General features: G+C 39.9%; 1 long non-coding RNA gene across 1 annotated transcript in view; it reads left to right on the forward strand.

The window, feature by feature from the left end:
* Positions 1-19,409, forward strand: part of LOC309398191 — a 188,813-nt gene that overhangs the window by 156,858 nt on the left and 12,546 nt on the right. The window contains exon 4 of the long non-coding RNA XR_014176365.1: positions 7,595-7,721. This is a non-coding gene — a long non-coding RNA (uncharacterized lncRNA). The remainder of the gene's footprint in view (positions 1-7,594; positions 7,722-19,409) is intronic.

Raw genomic sequence — 19,409 nt, forward strand, 5'->3', positions numbered from 1 at the left:
CACTTTTAGAAAAGATTTTTCTCTCTCTTGCTATGTTATAATTTCACTGATGAGAATAACTGTCTGAACTTGGGTGGGTATCTTCCTCCAGTGATGAAATGATGGATTCTTTTTTTTTCTTTATTTTTTCCCCTAAAATATAATTCTGTCTTTATAGCTGTCTTTAGAACATAGCAGTAGGAAAGCTTACTTGAAGACATTCTATTAGCAACCACCAATTACTTCTCCACATTTTTCCCCACATAATTTCAGAATTATACTACACCATTAACTCATGTGATTTTTCAGGAATGAAAGCAGTTTCTTTCCATTATCTCTATGCTCATGCACACACACACCGACATGTAGGTATCTGTGAGTAGGTGACTACATCTATGCAGTTTTCTTTGCAGTGATACAATAGAGGTTTTCCCCACCTTTTTTGTTGTTGTTGAGTTATTGTTGTTTAACTTCATAGTTTTCCCATAGTCTTGGGTCTTCCCTCCATGAACTATTCAATAGCAATAGCACTTAGACTTTCAGTATATACTGCTTCATAGTGCTTTTACAGCCCTCTCTAAGCAGTTTACAGAGTCAGCCTATTGTCCCCAACAATCTGGGTCCTTGTTTTACCCACCTCGGAAGGATGGAAGGCTGAGTCAATCTTGAGCATGTGAGATTCAAACTGACGAACTGCAGCTAGCAGTCAGCTGAAGTAGCCTGCAGTACTGCACTCTAATATGCAAGCATTATTAAAACATGTAATTTACAATAAATTGTGTTCCTTCTGGCTGACAAGGGTGTAGAGATCCCTAGAAAGTCATTCATTGTTATGGCCCACCTGTGGCCAGCAGAGCTGGCAGCAGAGTCGGACAGTGAGACGGTTGGGGAGGAACATGGGCCAGTCCTGGAGGCTGGGGAAGGCTCGGACGAGGGCTCTGCGTTGGAGACAGAGACGGGGAGGAAGCCATCTGGCAATGAACTGGTGTCTATGGAGCTAGACAGGAGTGAGGCAGAGGAACAGCTGGAGCCTGTTCCCAGTGTGCCCATGTACAGAACTGCCGGAAGAAAAGAACAACTCAGAAATCAGGGTAGACTTGGGAGTAAAGTCACAGATGGGAGGTGATTGGCTCCTCCCATAGGAAATAAAAGAGGAGATAAAGGGGAGTGGGCTTTTGCAGGCAACAATTTGTTCGTTCGGTCGTTAGATTCGTTTCAGGAGTGTGAAGATTTGTCCGTGAATCTCAGAGACCCTGTGTCCAGTTTTTCCTTGCACAGCATCTCATTTGGAAAATATTTACATGGCAGCTTTCCAAGCTAGATGAGGTCTGTGGTCATAAATAATCCTTTGAAAGACTGTTTGCCAGGCCTTTGCTGAATGTGAATGAGAGGAATTCACATTTGTTTAATAAAAGGGGTTTTGTTGGGACCAGGACTCTGCATCATGCTTTTTGGGGAAAGCCTAAGTCAGAACATTCATGTTCTGCACTATTGCTGTGGCCTGGCCGCGACTGTGTAGGGTTTCTATCACCATGTTTACAAGCACTCCTGGGCCACTGAAAACATGACCTCGGTCAGTGGTATGTGTAACAAAACATCTTTTCATAGCTTTAATTAATTCCTCCATAGGGGGAGGCAACACCTAACCCTTTTCCCTGTAGAAGCTAATAGCCTTGTGATAGTAGGATGGACATCAGTTTGGATGGCGTCTAGACAGGGAAGATAAGTAGTTTAGGCCTGTTTATCTTTGGATGAAATACTTTCAATAAATTCCAATGTTTCAGGCTAAACTGGGAAGGTCAAAATATATCCCACCAGAAGCGGATGGTAGGCCATTTCTGTACTGCAGCCAAGAACAAAATATTTCCATTTAAGAGTTGAGCTTGTTTTTATATCTTGCAAATCTTGATAATGTTCTACTTTTCTATATCTATTCTGGACAGTTTGTTCATTTTGAGATGCTGTTCTATGAACATAAAGAAGCTGTATGATTTTTTTAAAAAAAGTAAATCTTATTCGTAGACATTATTTTTTTTTTGAAAAACAGCGCATTGTCTGGGTATACCATTTAACAAAGACCAAAAATGAAGAGTGGTGTTAAACATTGACATACAAGCTAATAACAATAATAGTGATATAATAACAATAGTAATAATATAACCAAAAAGCTTTTAGCTAGATTTCTTCTTACATTAAAGTATTGTAATTAGCTACACCTTCTATAGCGAAGAAAAACAAGAAAAAGAATCAGGATCAAAAGGCTTTGGAAGAAAAAATATAAAGGACTTGAATTAGAGTTACAAAAGGAACCACACAAGTTAGGCTTAAGAAATTCAAATGCAGCTGATTAAACATAAAATGATATTATGGAAAAAGATGGATTGGTGCAACAAATAAGAAGAGCAAAGCAAAACTTTTTTGAAAACGCTAATAAACTGGGAAGATGGTTAGCCTATAGCTTGAAGAGCGAAAAAGAAAAGAAATGGATAATAAAATTAGAGAACGAAGCTGCATGAATTTTACCATCCATGTTCTTGCATTTACTTAGTTACAAAGTGACCAAGAGGACACAGCAAATATCCCCTTCTTTTGGACTGGGAATTACGGGAAGCAGCAGAAGCTTTAGGACGATAGCAAAATGTGCAACAGAATACAATACTTTTTACAATAATACAATACAATAGTAGAGTTGGAAGGGACCTTGGAGGTCTTCTAGTCCAACCCTCCACCAATTACACCAAGAAAGGAAGTTCAAAAAACTTATTCAAAATAATTTCTCAGCCTCTTATGTAGAAAAAGAAAAGACTCTTTTACAAGGGGGAAAAAACTTATGTGAAATTGCAAAACAATTTTTTTTACACAGAATTAGCTTCTGGGGGGACATTTTTAGATTCTCTAGAGCTGGCTCTTTTTACTGTACATTGGAATTGTCCAAATAACCATTGTAATGTTTTTTCCCCCCTCTTGAACAACCATTTGGCTTTATTCCAATTTCTCTCTGGCTAATTTTATGTGAGAGAGATGCTATTTATATATATTTCTATTGTTCTTTTCCTTGAGTCATCACCTATTTAATTTTTGGACAGAGTGGATTTGTCTTATCTTGCTTCTTCTTCATGACATTCTTTCTTCCCTTCAAGCAAAATTGTTAAATTTTCATCTTTGCAGCCTCGAGCAAACATCTGCTTGTCTTGATGTTGGAAACCATTATCAGATTATTTTCCCGGGCTCCATTGTGCTGGGAGAATTACCCTTTAATATCATAAAAAGGATATATGGGGCGAGTGGATTGGGAAGCGGGATAACTAACCATTGATCTACGTTATCCACAACCCCAAAATAAGGAGAATAATTTGTATCTCCCAGAAGATAAGGCTTTGGCAAATACTTATCTGATTTCATAGGGGGACTTGACTTTGAAGCTTTTTCATTCTTTCTTCTTTTGTGATATGGGTACTGTATTGTATTGCAAGTTTCTGTTGATTGTGGTTAGATCTTTGACACTGATCGACTCAGCTGCTTGGCATTATAAGAGGTGAGAGGTGAAATTTGTTCGCTTATAGAATATAGAATAATAAAGTGTTGGGGCATAAACTTCCAGTGTTGGGACATTCACAACTTCTGAACAGCTTGTGAATGCCCCAGCACTGGAAGTCTTTAAGAAGATGTTGGATAGCCATTTGTCTGAAACGGTATAGGGTTTCCTGCCTAGGCAGGGGGTTGGACTAGAAGACCTCCAAAGTCCCTTCCAACTCTGCTATTGTATTGTAAAGTTGGGAGCAGGGGGTGAAATGCTCTGAAGTCTGCTACCGGTTTGCTTTGCGCGCACTTCATGAGCACCGCAAGCGCTAAGAAGCCTTTTTTGAGTCTGCAAATGTAAGTAGAACAGCAAGGGGGGGGGGAGCTGTGCTGTGTGATTTAGATTTGCCAAAACAGGATTTCCTGCTTTCTAGCGAATATAAATCAAGCGGCACAGCTGATTGTCACACAGCTGATCGTTGGAACTTTAAAAAAAACTTTTTTTAGCATTTTTTTGCTACTGGTTTGGGTGAACGGGTAGTTAAAAATACTTTAAAAAGTTTTTTAAAAAGTTCCAACGATCAGCTGTCCTACAATCAGCTGTGCCACGCAATCATCAGAACTTTTTGAAAAACTTTTTAAAGCATTTTCGCTACCGGTTCGGCTGAACCGGCCCGAACCGCTAGCATTTCACCCTTGTTTGGGAGGTATCCTGGAGGGCTTCTAGTCCAACTCCCTGCTCCATCAGGAGATCCTATGCCATTTCAGACAAATAGCTGTCCAACCTCTTCTTAAAAACGTCCAATGTTGGAGCACCCACAACTTCTGGAGGCAACTCATTCCGGTTATACATTGTTCTTACAGTCAGCAAATTTCTCCTTCATTCTAAGTTGGATCTCTCTTTGATAAGTTTCTATTGCTTACTTCTTGCTTTGCCTTCGGATGTTTTGTAGAATAGGTTACTACTATATTCTCTGTAACAGTGTCTCAGTGTCTCAAATATTGGGCTTGTTTGTTTTCAGGGTCTATATGGCTGCCCATCTCATATAACAACACTAGGTGGCTCACAACAATTCATAAAAACATGGTTAAAAACAAAGATATCCTTCCTTCCTCAAACATCAGCCAAACATACTCCAAGATGAACCCCTATCCCAGCCAAATGCTTGAGGGGTATGCACCAGGTCATTATAGCTCTCCAGAAGACTAAAAGGAAGAGCATCTCTCTGATCTGAAGGAGGAGGCTATTCCAAAGAGGTGGGACAACCATCAGCAAGGCATGTGTCTGAAGTCTCATCAGGTAGCAACATTAAAGAGGTATCTGTTATTTAGAAGGATGGGAAGTTTACATTTTTGGAAAAATCAGGCATTCATGTCCTAAATGTGTTTTTTCAGGAGGCAACTGGACTTTCTTGTTTTTTTTTCTTTGAAGACATTTTGCGTCTTGGATGAGAAGTGAAACATCTTCAAAGAAAAACAAGAAAATCCAGTTGCCTCCTGAAAAAAAAAACACCTTTGGGACAACTATGACTTGGGTGACTGAGAATCTTTCAGGCATTCATGGATTCTAGACGTCATAGATTCGTAGACCCTGTCTATGTGTGTTGTTCCTCAGAGAAGAAAGTTATCAGGAATGTATTTTTTATAATACCATAGGTGTCTTGGGGGGACAAGGATGGGGCAAATGATGAAATACTGTGGTCATAGTTCAAACTATATGAAATACATGCTTGTTTCCAATAACGAGACCACGTATTTAAGGCCAGAGTTTACATCTCAGTGTTGCAATCCATTTTTTTTTACATGTCACATTATGTTGCACAAAAGAAACAAAAATCCAGTGTGCAATCATCCTTAAAATCTTATTTTGTTTGTACGTTGTATGATGAAGGGTGAATTTGTATATTTTGGTCCATTTTTGCTTTGCCTGCTTTCAAAGAGTTAATTTGTTTCATCCTCTTTTCATGCACAAGCTATTTTTAAAAGCCTACGGAACCATTTATATTTACGTTCACCTGTATATTATGCACATTTAAATAATAAATATTTTCTAATAGCTGTCTGTATGTGTAGATACAAATTTCTCCACTGCATGTATTTTTATGTGCATCAACCTTTTAAAAAAAAAATCTAACCCATGGAATTCAGGTGTGGAAAATCATCTGCGATAAGACTGTAAAATCTGAAATGGAATATATTTAGATTTGGGGAAGAAGCTTTTCAGAGTTATTTCAGAAGGAAATGAACTGATTTTATTCCAAAAGTATTTTAGCATTTTCTGTTTTCTCTCAAGTAATTTTTTTTATTGTTTCCCAAAGTGTTTATTTTATTTTCTTTTTTTTTTCAAAAATGTAGTAAAATTACACAGTAACAGATGCTATTTTGCAAGTGAAAGATTATAGATACTGCTCAAAAGAAAGCTTTAACTAATTCTTGTATTTTGGAATTCCATGGATACTTAATAACAAATGAATATTCTTTGACAAACCGTAGCGGTTCCTTGGGATTGGGTTTTTAATCTCATTTTATTTTATTGCTAATCTTATTGAAAAATAATTGCCTCCCTTTTCTTATTGATACCATGGTGAGATATGCTATAAAACTAGTTTGATAAAGATAAAACAAGGTATATGTTATTAATAAGAAGAATAAAGGGTTTTGCGTACTTTGTATTGGGAGAACCCGTTCTTCCGAAATGGCTTGGATCCTAATAGTTTTCCCACAGGCTAAAAGGGACACTTAAACTCTATTGCTGTCACCAGCTCCTTTAAAGCTGCAACTTCTTGAAACGAAATCTGTCTGCCCAATAAACATAAATGGATCAGATTGCCTGAACAGTTAGAGTTGGAGGGACGTCGGTTTTTATCACCTTTTACAACCAGTAGAGAATAGAGAATGAGCTGTGATGGCACAATGGTTAAAATGCTGTATTGCTGGCTAACGCTGCCAACTGCCAGCAGTTCAATCCTCAACAGATTCAAGGTTGCCTTTGGCTTCCATTCTTCTGAGGTCGGTAAAATGAGGACCCCGATTGCTGGGGGCAAAAAGCTGATTCTGTAAACCTCTTACAGAGGGCTGTAAAGCCCTGTGAAGTGTATATAAGTCTAAGTGCTACTGCTATTTATATGTTTTGTAGCTCAGGATTCAATTATGGAGTCCTTGATGCTCTCTGGATTTGGTGGTTTTCTTGCAGACATTTAATTATCAAACTAGGAATTTTGGGCCTTAAAACCCACTTTTGCACTTCTGTTCCATCACACAGCAAACGACTCCTTTAAAGAGAATAAAATGGACGGAAATTCAATCACTCTTGGTATCGGTCCCAGTCCAGGTGTTAAGACAACAAGGGCTAGAATTACCGTAATAGCCAAGAGTTCTCACATTGGGTCCAAAGCCAAATTTTCCAGAGAGGTTGCCCTAGGCTTGACGTCAACAAGCAAGATCAGATCATTCCAGTGTTTGAATAAATTCCCCACAAAGATCACCAGAACTCCTGTTCTCTACCCACCTATAGAGCAACTGGTGATCAAACTGAATTGTAGTTGTTAAATGATTTGGAAGGAACAACCCAAGTGATTGCAGAGCAATTGCAACAAAGTTTGTGTAAAAAGGTCATCGAAGAAAGATGTTTCTAACAAGATTTCAATGGTAGATCCCAGAACCCTTGGTTAGACCATAGCCTCTTTTTTAACCTGGCTTCAGTTCTTCTCCTTGGAAGTGATCCTTGGCCAGTAGGCCATGTTGCCTACTAAGCCTATCAATGACCTTCTATTTGGGGGTTGATCCCAAAGCCGTCTCCTTATCTCAAAATGGTGAGAGAACCAACTTTCAACACTCATTTCAAGGCTAAAAAGGCAGAGTTCAGTGGCCAGGAAGGTGTCAACATTGCAGCATACAGAACATGGCGTTGTAACACAGACAGTGTCATAATGGGGAGACACAATGTATGAAGGTGCCACTTGCATGCTAGTATAGTGATATACTGTATGTGGCTTTCATTTGACCCTTTGAGCCTCTAGTTGGTCATCTCCAATTAGATGTTCACGAATGTGCTTTCTCATCTCTCCCTGTCTCTTTCTCTTTCTCCCTATGGTAGCTCCAACGAACCTAGAAAAATCTTGCATCTCTCTTCAGGCAAGCACCAGTTAGATTATTAAGGATTCAAGTGGAATTTCTTTTTAAGTCTACTCTTACTCCTTGCTGGCTTGAGAGAATCACTTTTGGTAAGTGTATTCATTTTACAGTTCTTTAAGTATTATCCTTAGTTGTGTGTGTGTGTGTGTGTGTGTGTGTGTGTGTGTGTGTGTGTGTTGTCTCTGTGGGGGGAGGGTGTTGTGAAGAGAGATGAAATCAGGAAGGGCGGGTTTTTGAAATGACCCAGGTTAAATAATAATTGCAAGGAATTGTTTTGATATTATGTTAATGCATGTTAATGCATTATCCCCAATTTAAAGTTAATCACTAAAATTATCCTTGTGGTTCTGGAGGAAGAGAGCCATCCTGTAATGAAATAAGATTTGCTGAGGTGTGGCTAATATGGAAATTGAAGTCCCTAAGTGTTTGAGTTAACTCTCAGCTTGCTACTGAGTTTTCATTAGAGTCGTTAACTAACTTTCAGTTTCAGAATCAGAATCCCTCCTCTGCTGTGATTTAGGGATATACACAAATAAATCTGGATTTTTTTTTTCATATTTCAACATGTTGTGATTCATCCGTGCAGAAACTGCTGTGGCATAAAGAGCAGCTGATAGGGATCTGTCGCTGTCTATTGCTCTTGGTGGAAAAGTTAATTAAAAGCAGCATACATTTGAGGAAGGAAGTGATATAAAACCAGTGGGAAAAGTTGACGTGAAAATATTTGGACTAAGTAGCTAGATAACCTTAACTGAAGGTTGTCTGAAGTTATCTGAAGGTTGAATCATTGCAACTGGACTAGTTTTGTTGTGAGTTGAGAGACGTTCTGCTGCCCATCCAGGCAGCTTCCTCAAAATTAGTCAGGTTGCAATGATTCAACTTAACACAATGTTAGGCAATTCTATCTGGATGATTGAGAATCTTCATCAACATATAGCTAACCTTAACTGATCTCAAAGGGATGGGAAATCATCAGGTTTTAGAACTGATTCGGAAAATGGGAATTGGGGGGTGAGGGAGCATGCTGAAAGAAAGCAATTCTTAACCATATCCAAACTGATGCAAAAAACCAACAAGAACAAATGATAGATAGATAGATAGATAGATAGATAGATAGATAGATAGATCTATTTTTAATTGTAATTTTAGTTTTTAAGGGTTAATTTCACTGGGGTTTTAACTTTTTAAGTATTGTAACTTATTTATTTATTCTTACCTCCTCTATACGCTATATAATACCTTTGTACGTCGCCCCGAGTCCCTGTGGGGAGAGGGGGCGACTAATAAGTTCAAGTAATAAATAAATAAATAGATAGATAGATAGATAGATAGATAGATAGATAGATAGATAGATAGATAGATAGATAGATAGATATAGATAGATGATGGGTGGGTGGGTGGATGGATGGATGGATGGACGGATGGATAGAAAGACAGATAGATGATAGATAGATAGATAGATAGATAGATAGATAGATAGATGATAGATAGATAGATAGATAGATAGATAGATAGATAGATAGATAGATGATAGATAGATTATTTATTTATTTTAAAAAATCACATGGCTGCCCAGTCACTCTCATTGATTCTGTTGGGGGAAAAGATGGGGAAAAAGAAGACTACAGAATTGCAACAGAAGAGAGTTAAGGTTTAAGGTTCTGAAATACTCATTCTTTTCCAGGTTTTTCAAGCTTTCTGAAATGTAGTTAGAATGCTAGCCGGTATAAAACCTTTTTGAAGGGACACTCAGTTGGAATTTCATTACTGGATTATATTCCCCATCCCCCCGCCCCCCACTAGAATACTTTTGCAGGTCATCAATGATGATTGCATGATGTATTTGGTGTGTATTTCTAAAAAAAAGCAGAAGAAACAAAGACTTCTTTAAGACTGCTGGAAAACACAGGACATGTCCATGTCATTTCCTTGGCAGTAGAGTGGAAATAGTTTGGTTTTGCCTTCTTTGGGGATGGTTTCCTAGATTTTGTTTTTGCCCTCTGAAGCTTTTCCATCTAAATATTAACCAGGTTCAATCCTGGTCATCTTTTGAGCTTGGATAGATTGCTCTATGTGTGCTACCATTTTCTCTGCCTGCCCTGCTCCATCTCCTTGTGACCGATTTGACACCTCTAGTAGATCCAATGTATGACTGTGAAAGTTGGACCACAAGGAAGGCTGAGTGCCAAAGAATGGAGGCCCTTGAACTATGGTGCTGGAGAAGACTCCTGCGAGTCCCTTGGACTGCAAGGTAATCAAACCGGTCAGTCCTAGAGGAGATCAACCCTGACTGTTCTTTAGAAGGCCAGATCCTGAAGAGGAAACTCAAATCCTTTGGCCACCTAATGAGAAGGAAGAGCTCACTGGAGAAGAGCCAAATGCTGGGAAAGACTGAGGGCAAAAGAAGAAGGGGACGACAGAGAAGGAGGTGGCTGGATGGAGTCACTGAAGCAGTAGGCGTGAGCTTAAATACACTCCAGAGGATGGTAGAGGACAGGAAGGCCTGGAGGAACGTTGTCCATGGGGGTCACGATGGGTTTGACATGACTTCGCCACTAACAACAAGAAGTAGATCCAATAATACTGTTTTTATCCCCAGGTTCCCCTGTGGCTGAAGATTGGAAAATGGCTCATTTGCAAATTTTGGATAAAAATGAGGCTAAAATTGGGGAACGTCCTGAGGTATAGCTTTCCAAGACCATTAATTTAACTAAACTGTCCAGTTGTATTTTATGGCAATTTGTTCCAGGACATCTTTAACTCAAAACACAGTTATCTTCTTTCTTGGTTACACAGCAAAGTGCTGCAGTTGCTTGTTCTTGCCTATTGCATATGCAAAAATCTGCTGGCATTTACTTATGGCTTACTGGCTAGGTGTGTGTAAACAGATGTGCCCCCATCATTCCTCACTTTGCTCATTCGCACAGTCACTGCAATCGGCTCTGTGTGTGAAATATTGTTGTTTTCCAACATAAAGTTAAAGCCAAAGTTGACATAAAGTATGGTTTTTCCTCTGTCCAGCTTTTAAAAGGCAGTAGCAATAGCCCTTAGACTTATATACCGCTTCACAGTGCTATACAGCCCTCTCTAAGCGATTTACAGAGTCAGCATCTTTCCCCCAACAGTCTGGCTCCTCATTTTACTTGTAGGGATAGAAGGCTGAATCAACCTGGAACCAATTAGGATCAAACTCCTGGCAGTGGGAAGAGTTGGCCTGCAGTACTGCCTTCTAACCACCGTACTACCACAGCTCAGTAAATATTTCATATTCCACTGTCACCACCCTATTTCATCCAAATTCCACCCTAAAATTACCCTTCCATTCTTCATGTTCTGGTTTTGTTAGCAATGTAACATCACCATATAAAGGTAGGCCAGACAAATCTTTTGAGGCCAGGGAATCAACAACCATTTCATTTCATTTCTCTTAAGCTATGCAAATCTAGATTGTATTCCCCATTTATTTATTATAACATTTGTATCTAAATATCTTACCTGTAGTCCTTGGCTTATAACCACAATTGACCCAAAACGTTACGTTAATAAGTGAGACCTTTGTTAAGTGAGTTTTGCCTCATTTAATGAACTGTCTTGCCACGGTTATTAAGTGGCTCACTGCAGATGGTATTGCTATGCAGAGACAATGAACACTTCAGGCTCCTTTGAAACACGAGAAGGTTTGTTTCAGCTGTTTTCTAAAATTTCACAGACATTTTTTACGTTGCGTTGGAAGAGTGAGTTTCATCTACCAAGAGGATCCATCTTTCCCTCTGAAGCACTGAAACCCCCCTTCTCTCCCCAATGTTTAAATTTGCTTCTGTGGCATTATTATTATTATTAGGCAGGGTAGCTATGTAATCAGGGTTGCACTTGGGGATGAATGGCCAGAGAGAAAAGAGTGTGTCAAAAATTTAATTGATTTGAATTCAATACCAATTCACATTGCAATGATTAACGCTACTTAAGGCTGTTGTGCTTCGTGAATATCATAATCATCGCCTTCAATCACAGTAAAAATAGTAATTTGATGATTTTATCCTGGTCAGCAATACCAATAGCATTTAGACTTATACATCGCTTTATAGTGTTTTACAGCCCTCTCTAAGTGGTTTACAGAGTCAGCCCCCCACAATCTGGGTCCTCATTTTACCCACCTCGGAAAGATGGAAGGCTGTCAACCTTGAGCCTGGTGAGAGTCGAACTGCTGGCAGTGGGCAGTCAGCAGAATTAGCCTGCAACACTGGGAAGGGAACGGAGGGAGGGAAGGAAGAAGGAAGGAAGGATTAGCATTGGTCCATAGAGTTATATGGCGCTTTACAGTACTCTACAGCCCTCTCTAAGTGGTTTACCAAGTCAGCCTATGGCCCCCCACAATCTGTGTGTTCATTTTACCATCTCAGAAGGATGGAATGCTGTGTCAACCTTGAGCCTGGTGAGAGTTGAACTGCCAAATTGCAGGCAGCCGGCAATCAGCAGAAGTAGCCTGCAGTACTGCCTTCCTATACCTCCACCACTGTGGTTCAGATACCTATAGAAACGGTCATGTACAAAGATTTGAAGGCTGCTTATGGTCCCAGGACCTTTGGTAGGCATTGCTTAGGACACTTTTTCTAGACTTAAAAGCTAGGGAAAGTTGGCCCTCTTGAATATTGAGCATTGAGTTACATGTGCAAGGCAGTTTTCCAAAACAACTGCAATTCCCTTCTCTTGGATGGCAGAAGATCTGGGCATAGGACCAGAACTGTCTTCCAATTTCTTTTGTCCCTGTTGTCACCCATTCAGAGCATTTGAAATCGCACCCACAGAGAAATGTCAAAATGCTTTCCGCCTTTCCTTTTTCAAAAATGATTTTTTTTTATTACACACTGAAGCTCTATGGGCAGCAAGGGAAATCAGCAATCACGGTTCACAGACTTAAGAAAAATTGCTCCAGATTCCACATATATCATGCATGGTAATAACAACAGCTGTGTACTAAAAGAAAACAGAGTAATTATTTCTCTCTGATTTTCCCCCCTTGTTTGTTTGAGTGAGTGAGGGGGGGGGGAGAGACCTTTGGTATACTAGCTTGAGATCAGCATTGGCTAAAATTCTATGGAGAGAGAATATTTTGAACAGTTGGTGCAAGGTTGAGATGGTGCAAGTCTGAGTTAATATATTGTTTGATTTTTAACGTCTTCAGATGGGCACATAATAGAGAGTTTTCTTGATGATGGGCTAATTATGCTCATAATTATGCATCCTTTGCTCTTCTAAAGAGCAGTCACGGGACCATAGAAGTACAAAAGATTCAGAAAGCTTTACTCTGTCCTCCACCCCGGGAGCAGAATGCTTTTTTTTTTTAAAAAAAAAAGAAATTCTTGAGCATCCTTGGATAATTAAGAGAAGATGGTAATGTGTCTTTGGTAATGTGTCCTTCATTCATCTATAAATATATGCACACCTAATCCATTGACCAATAGCATGCAGAATAGAGTTAAGCATACATGGTCTAATCTCTGATAGATAGAAACATTGGCTAGAACATTTCGCCAGGAAAAGAAATTCTTAATTTCTTGAGGACGGTAATACACGTTATTATGTGAAAGTTAAAAGTTGAGGTTGTAATGTTATTGTCTTCTACTTTGCTAAAAACAGTTGGAAGTCAATGCTTCTTGTTCTTTTTCTCTCTCTACCCCTCTCTACTTTCCCCTTTTCTCCTCCTCATGTTGTTAGTTGTGAAGTCATGTCCAACCCATCATAACCCCATGGACAACATTCCTTCAGGCCTTCCTGTCCTCTAACATCCTCTGGAATCCATTTAAGCTCATGCTGATTGCTTCGGTGACTCCCTCTAGCCACCTCATTCTCTGTCATCCCCTTCTTCTCTTGCCCTCAATCTTTCCCAGCATTCGGCTCTTCTCCAGTGAGTCCTTCCTTCTCATTAGGTGTCCAAAGCATTTGGGTCTCATCTTCAGAATCTGGCCTTCTAAAGAGCAGTCAGGGTTGATCTTATCTAGGCTTGATCGCCATGCAGTCCAAAGGACTCGCAGGAGTCTTCTCCAGCGCCATAATTCAAAGGCCTCAATTCTTTGACACTTGGCCTTTCTTATGGTCCAACTTTCACAGCCAAACATTGCAACTGGTTTTTCCTCCTCTGCTTTCCCATTAATTTTATATATCTTTGTATTTTATATTCTTATAATCTAATAAAAGTTTGATGGATACATTTCTCCAGGACAAGACCTCTTTATCAGCGTGAGAAGGAGCACCACCAAGAAACACTTAGAGTAGAATGCTATAAGTGGACATTGTCCTTTTGATATTGGATAGAAGTAATAATAATAATAATAATAATTATTATTATTATTATTATTATTATTATTATTATTATTATTATTATTATTATTATTATTATTATTATTATTTGATTAGCCGCAACCCTCTCCCGAAGGACTCGGGGCGGCGTACAATCAAAACAAATAAAAATACACATAAGACAAACATATATACAAAAAGAACAGAGACATATACATATGTGCATGGAGGAGAGTTGACTTATAAGTGAAAGACAATTAAAAACACAATTTAAAATCCCCTTAAATAAAATTACTAAATTAAAAAACCCATCAGGAGCGATACGAAGTTATGGTTGAGCCAGGCCAGCTATTTGGAAAAGGTGGGTCTTGAGCTTGACACGGAAGGAGCGGAGGTCAGTAGTGGTCCTAATATCCGGGGGGAGGTCATTCCACAGGGCTGGGCCCGCCACAGAGAAGGCTCTGCTCCTAGGCACCGCCCCATGGCACTGTCTGGTGGACGGCACCTGGAGAAGTCCCTCTCTGTGCGAGCGGATGGGTCGTAGGGATGTATGGGGCAGAATACGATCCCGCAGGTAACTAGGTCCTGAGCCATGGAGCGCTTTAAAGATCGTAATCAAGACCTTGAAACGCACTCGATAGACCACAGGAAGCCAGTGCAGCTCGCGCAGGAGAGGTGTCACATGGGAGTACTTGGTACTCCCCATAATCACCCGCGCGGCCGCATTCTGGACCAACTGCAGTCTCCGAGTGCATTTCAAGGGAAGCCCCATGTAGAGAGCGTTACAGTAGTCCAGGCGAGACGTCACCAGCGCATGGGTGACTGTGCATAGGGCGTCCCGGTCCAATAGGGGGCGCAATTGGCGCACCAGGCGAACCTGGTGGAACGCCCCCCTGGCCACGGCTGTCACATGTTCATCCATGGACAGCCTGGCATCTAGGAGGACGCCCAAATTGCGCGCCTGCTCCACGGGGGCGAGTTGAATGCCCCCAATGGCCAGAGATGGAATTATCTGGTTGAACCGGGGAGCCGGAACCCACAGCCACTCCGTCTTGGAAGGGTTGAGCCTGAGTCGGTTGTCATCCATCCAGATCCGTGCGGCTTCCACACACCGGGACATCACTTCGACGGCCTCGTTGGTAGAGGAAGTCAAGAAATATACCCACCCCAACACACACACACACACACACAGAGAGAGAGAGAGAGACACACACTGCCATGCTTCACCCTAGAGAATCTCCAAGAATCTCTGAAAATCTCTTCTCTGCTGAAAAACTTTCAAAAATCAATTCTGTTTCATCACAATGAATGAGAACCGGCAGGAAAGGAAAAACAGTACTACTTCAGGCAGTAAAAAAAAGAAAAAGATTTTATTTTGTGACATTGAGCTGTTGAGGATGTTGTACGGGTTAATCCTTTGCTAAAGCTGTTGGGAAATGGACTCCCACAGTTCTGTTCCTCCACTTGAAGGCAGGAAAGTTTATTTAATCAATATAATTAATTCATAATTAATTTAATTTTGGCTTGCATTTTTTGCCTTGGTCCTTAGCCAGGAAGACTCTCAGAGCCAATTCCAGAATGTGTTAAAAGGCAATACTGTTCCCATTTTTAGGCCAGGAAGGTGTAGCATACAAAGAAAAGAGGTGAGTGGGCATAGAACAAGAATGAGATGAAAAATGATTAGGAGACACTTTTCCAAATTTTTCATGGACCATAGCGGTAGCATACAGCAAATGTTCCCCCCATGTTTTATTTATTTTATTTATATTACTTTCCCCTTCCACCAAATAGTGTGAGATCTGGGTTTTAAACAATCAAAATCCACATATTTGTTATATTATTCATCGCACTACTATTAATAATATCACTATGTATCAATACAATTACAATAGTACATAACGTCTTCATCATCAAATTCTCTCCACATTAACATGTCTTCTTTTTTATATCTCCTCTTTTCTAACTTCTGTTTCTATTGTCTAGCCATTGGTAGAATACATTCCACGCCAAGAAATATACAGCGGACTTTTCGGGTCTTGTTTCATTTTGCCCTCTTGGCAACCTTGATTAGTGTTTTGCCTCTTTCATACAACCACCGCCAAGAGCTGTGATGGCACAGTGGTTAGAATGTAGGATTGCAGGCTAACTCTGCTTACTGCCAAAAGTTTGATTCCTTTGATCCTGACCAGCTCAAGAGTGACTCAGTGTTCCATCCATCAGCAAAGGGAGACCCCAGATTGTTGGGGGCAATATGTTGACTCTGTAAACTGATTAAAGAGGACTGTAAAACACTTTGAAGCGGTGTATAAGCCTAAGGGCTATTGCCATTGCTATTACCATTTTGTAGCCTTGGATCTAGGTGTGCATGGCAGTCATTAGAAGAAAAAAGATGTTTCCATAAGAAATGGCAACTAACTGATTCTTCTTCTTCCATGTCTAGATGAAAATATAGACTGAGAATGAAACCATCTTCTTGACTTTATCGTTGACCAAAAATAAGTCATTTTTCATTCATGTTTCTGGTTATTGTTAGTTGCAAAGTTGTGTCTAACCCATCGCAGCCCCATGGACAACTTTCCTCCAGGCCTTCCTGTCCTCTACCATCCTCTGCAGTCTATTGAAGCCCACACTGACCACTTCAGTGACATCCAGTCACCTCATTCTCTGTCATCCCCTTCTTCTTTTTCTCTTAATCTTTCCCAGCACCTGGCTCTTCTCCAGGGAGTCCTTCCTTCTCATTAGGTGGCCAAAATACTTGAGTTTCACTTTCAGGATCTGGCCTTCTAAAGAGCAGTCAGGGTTGATGAGCTCTAGGACTGACCAGTTTGACCGCCTTGCAGTCCCAGGGACTCACAGGAGTCTTCTCCAGCACCAGAGTTCAAAGGCCAAGATTCAAATGTTTATGGTAGTAGTTGACATACCAGCAAATGGTGTGGGCTCTGCGTCTATCCACATTCACACAGCATATTGTTATCCCTAATAGCCTCCACTTGAGCATATCGTTTTTACACTTAAGCACTCCAACCCTCAACCTACTCAGAATCCTCCAAAAAGGACTTAAAACTAGTTGATCCTAAAAGAACACATTGGACGGTGTTCCAGCAATTTGTGAATTGATTGATCTTAACAACAGTATCAACAAAAGCACTAGTAAAACTGGTAGCAAAATCATATTACTAGATGTATCTGATATTTGCAACATGGATTGCATTCGTATCCTATCCTCCTCCTTCTTCTTCTCCTTTGTTGTCTTTGCACAGCTGGTGTAAATGGCCGAGATTCAATTCACACAAGGTACTCTAATTAGACAGTGTCTTTGTACTATAATGTAAGAGTCAAGATGACCTCAAAGGCCATTTCTCTATTGCTGGAACATATTGGATCTGTTCTTCAGCAACTGTGGAGGAGCATTTGTTATTTAATGGACCTTTATAAATTACCACAGCCATCCAAAGAATCTTCCCATTATTCTGGGAACTTTTCTTTGTCTTTTTATTTTATGGGGAGTGGGTGGATGAATATGTATCTTTTTCAAGTTGCCAAAAAAAGGTTACTTTCGAAACATTCTTCACCCAATGATGACAGCAGATTGAGGACATAACTGTCATCACTTATATTTTAGGGTTGTTGTTTTTTTTTTTGCTTATTTTTCTTTGCTTATTTTTCTTCTTTCTGGGATCAACAAATCTTGTCTTCCCTTTATGCTCAGAACAATTGTCTCCCTGGAGACACAGAAATACAAGTAGAACCTATGATTTCTCTGGATTGTTAGTAGCTCAGATTTTTGTAGAGAGCTTTACGTTTGCAATAAATCTTTATACTTATTTGACCTGCCTGAACCTCCTGATTTTCCTGGTGCTTGACAAGGGTGACTAATTTGTCTATAAACATGCAGAAATTGTTCAGTTAATATATTAGTCTCAGCCATATGACGTGGTCCAGATAGGAAACACACCCAGATGATCTAATTCTCATTCTATTGCAATGTTAAATTAACGGAATCTTGCAAGTTTGAAAGTACATTTCTCCCCTGTTGCTTTTAACAGCCCCCCAAAATAGGGAGGGTCCCTTTTGAAACTTTGACACACCCATATTCCTGCTGTGGGCTAAGTTACCTCTTATTTGACCATTTCCATGGGTGCAACTCTTCCCCCCCACTCCAGCTTATGCAGACATAACAACTGATCACAATTAGAATTTAGGAATTTAAGAACAGCTTGAAAGTAATGGGAAAATGTCAGTAATGACAAAATGTCAGTGGTGGTGTGATTTTTGCTTCAGAACTCAATAGTCTTAACAATAGTCACCAGATATCTCCCCACCATTATTCATTTCTTTTTTTCCCCCCTATTTCATTGGAAATAGGAAAGAGCATGATTGAAACAGTTGGGATAATTCATAAAACTGTTTGGTCAACAATAGTAACCACCGATGGGGAGCTGAACGGAAGGAGGTGGTACGTTTGTGGAACTTGTGAACCATTCAGAGTTGCTTAACATGGGGGGGGGGGAAGGCATGTATAAATATTTTAAATATTTAAATTGGTATGAAAGAATCCAGGGTCAATGCCCGAAACTCTACTTTTCATGAGATGGAAAAGCAAATTTCACTAGAAAGCAAAGATTTCAGAAAAGCAACTAAATGCACATGCTGCACAAATCTTGCAAAGTTTCAGAATGTTGCAATTCTGAAACAGATGAAATTCTGATTATTAAAGGAAAGTACCAAATATAATGTCTATTAGCTCAGTGGGATAGATTAGAATGTATTAAATCTCAGCAGTTAATAACCCGACTCTCTTCATCTTGCTATTTTCATTTCAAAGACTTATAATGATTACAAATGACACCCTAGATATATCAGCGACTGCTTCCTTGATGAACAATATGTTAGTAAGGCTAGTCCATGCCTTCACACCTCACTTAATAGAGGCTTAATAAAATTATGAATCATGTGGAATGGGCGGGGGGGGGGAGAGAGATTTTTCTCTTCCCCATCATTAACAATAAAACTAGGCAGCCTGAAAAGTTTAATAAAGAGCAGGCACATAAAGAAAAACAAACAAATCATATCTGCAATTGTTTTTTTTTTTAACCTGCTGGATATATTTGGGAGAATGGGTGTGCTTCAGTCCCCCTAAATTACACATTGTCATCTTGTAGGACTAAGGGAACAGGCCTTCTCTGTCACTACTCCACCTTCTGGAACAGCTACCTCTCAGAAATAGAGGGAATCAGGGAATCAGGAATCCAGGTAGTACAAATGAATGGAGGTTTATTGTATGCTAATGTTCTCTACAAGAATCTGAACTACAAAGGTTTAAAGGACATTGGGGGTAGATAAGAGTCAACAGAATTCAAGGTGGACTGGACTTAGATCTCCTGTGGGCGCAAAGGGACTCGAGACTGATGATGTGTTTGACCCCTCCCTTATACTCACCCTGGTCAACTTCTAAAATAAGGATGGTGACCATTCTTGTG

This window comes from Natrix helvetica (assembly GCF_964273705.1).
Source record: "Natrix helvetica genome assembly, chromosome: 12".
Lineage (NCBI taxonomy): Eukaryota > Metazoa > Chordata > Lepidosauria > Squamata > Natricidae > Natrix > Natrix helvetica.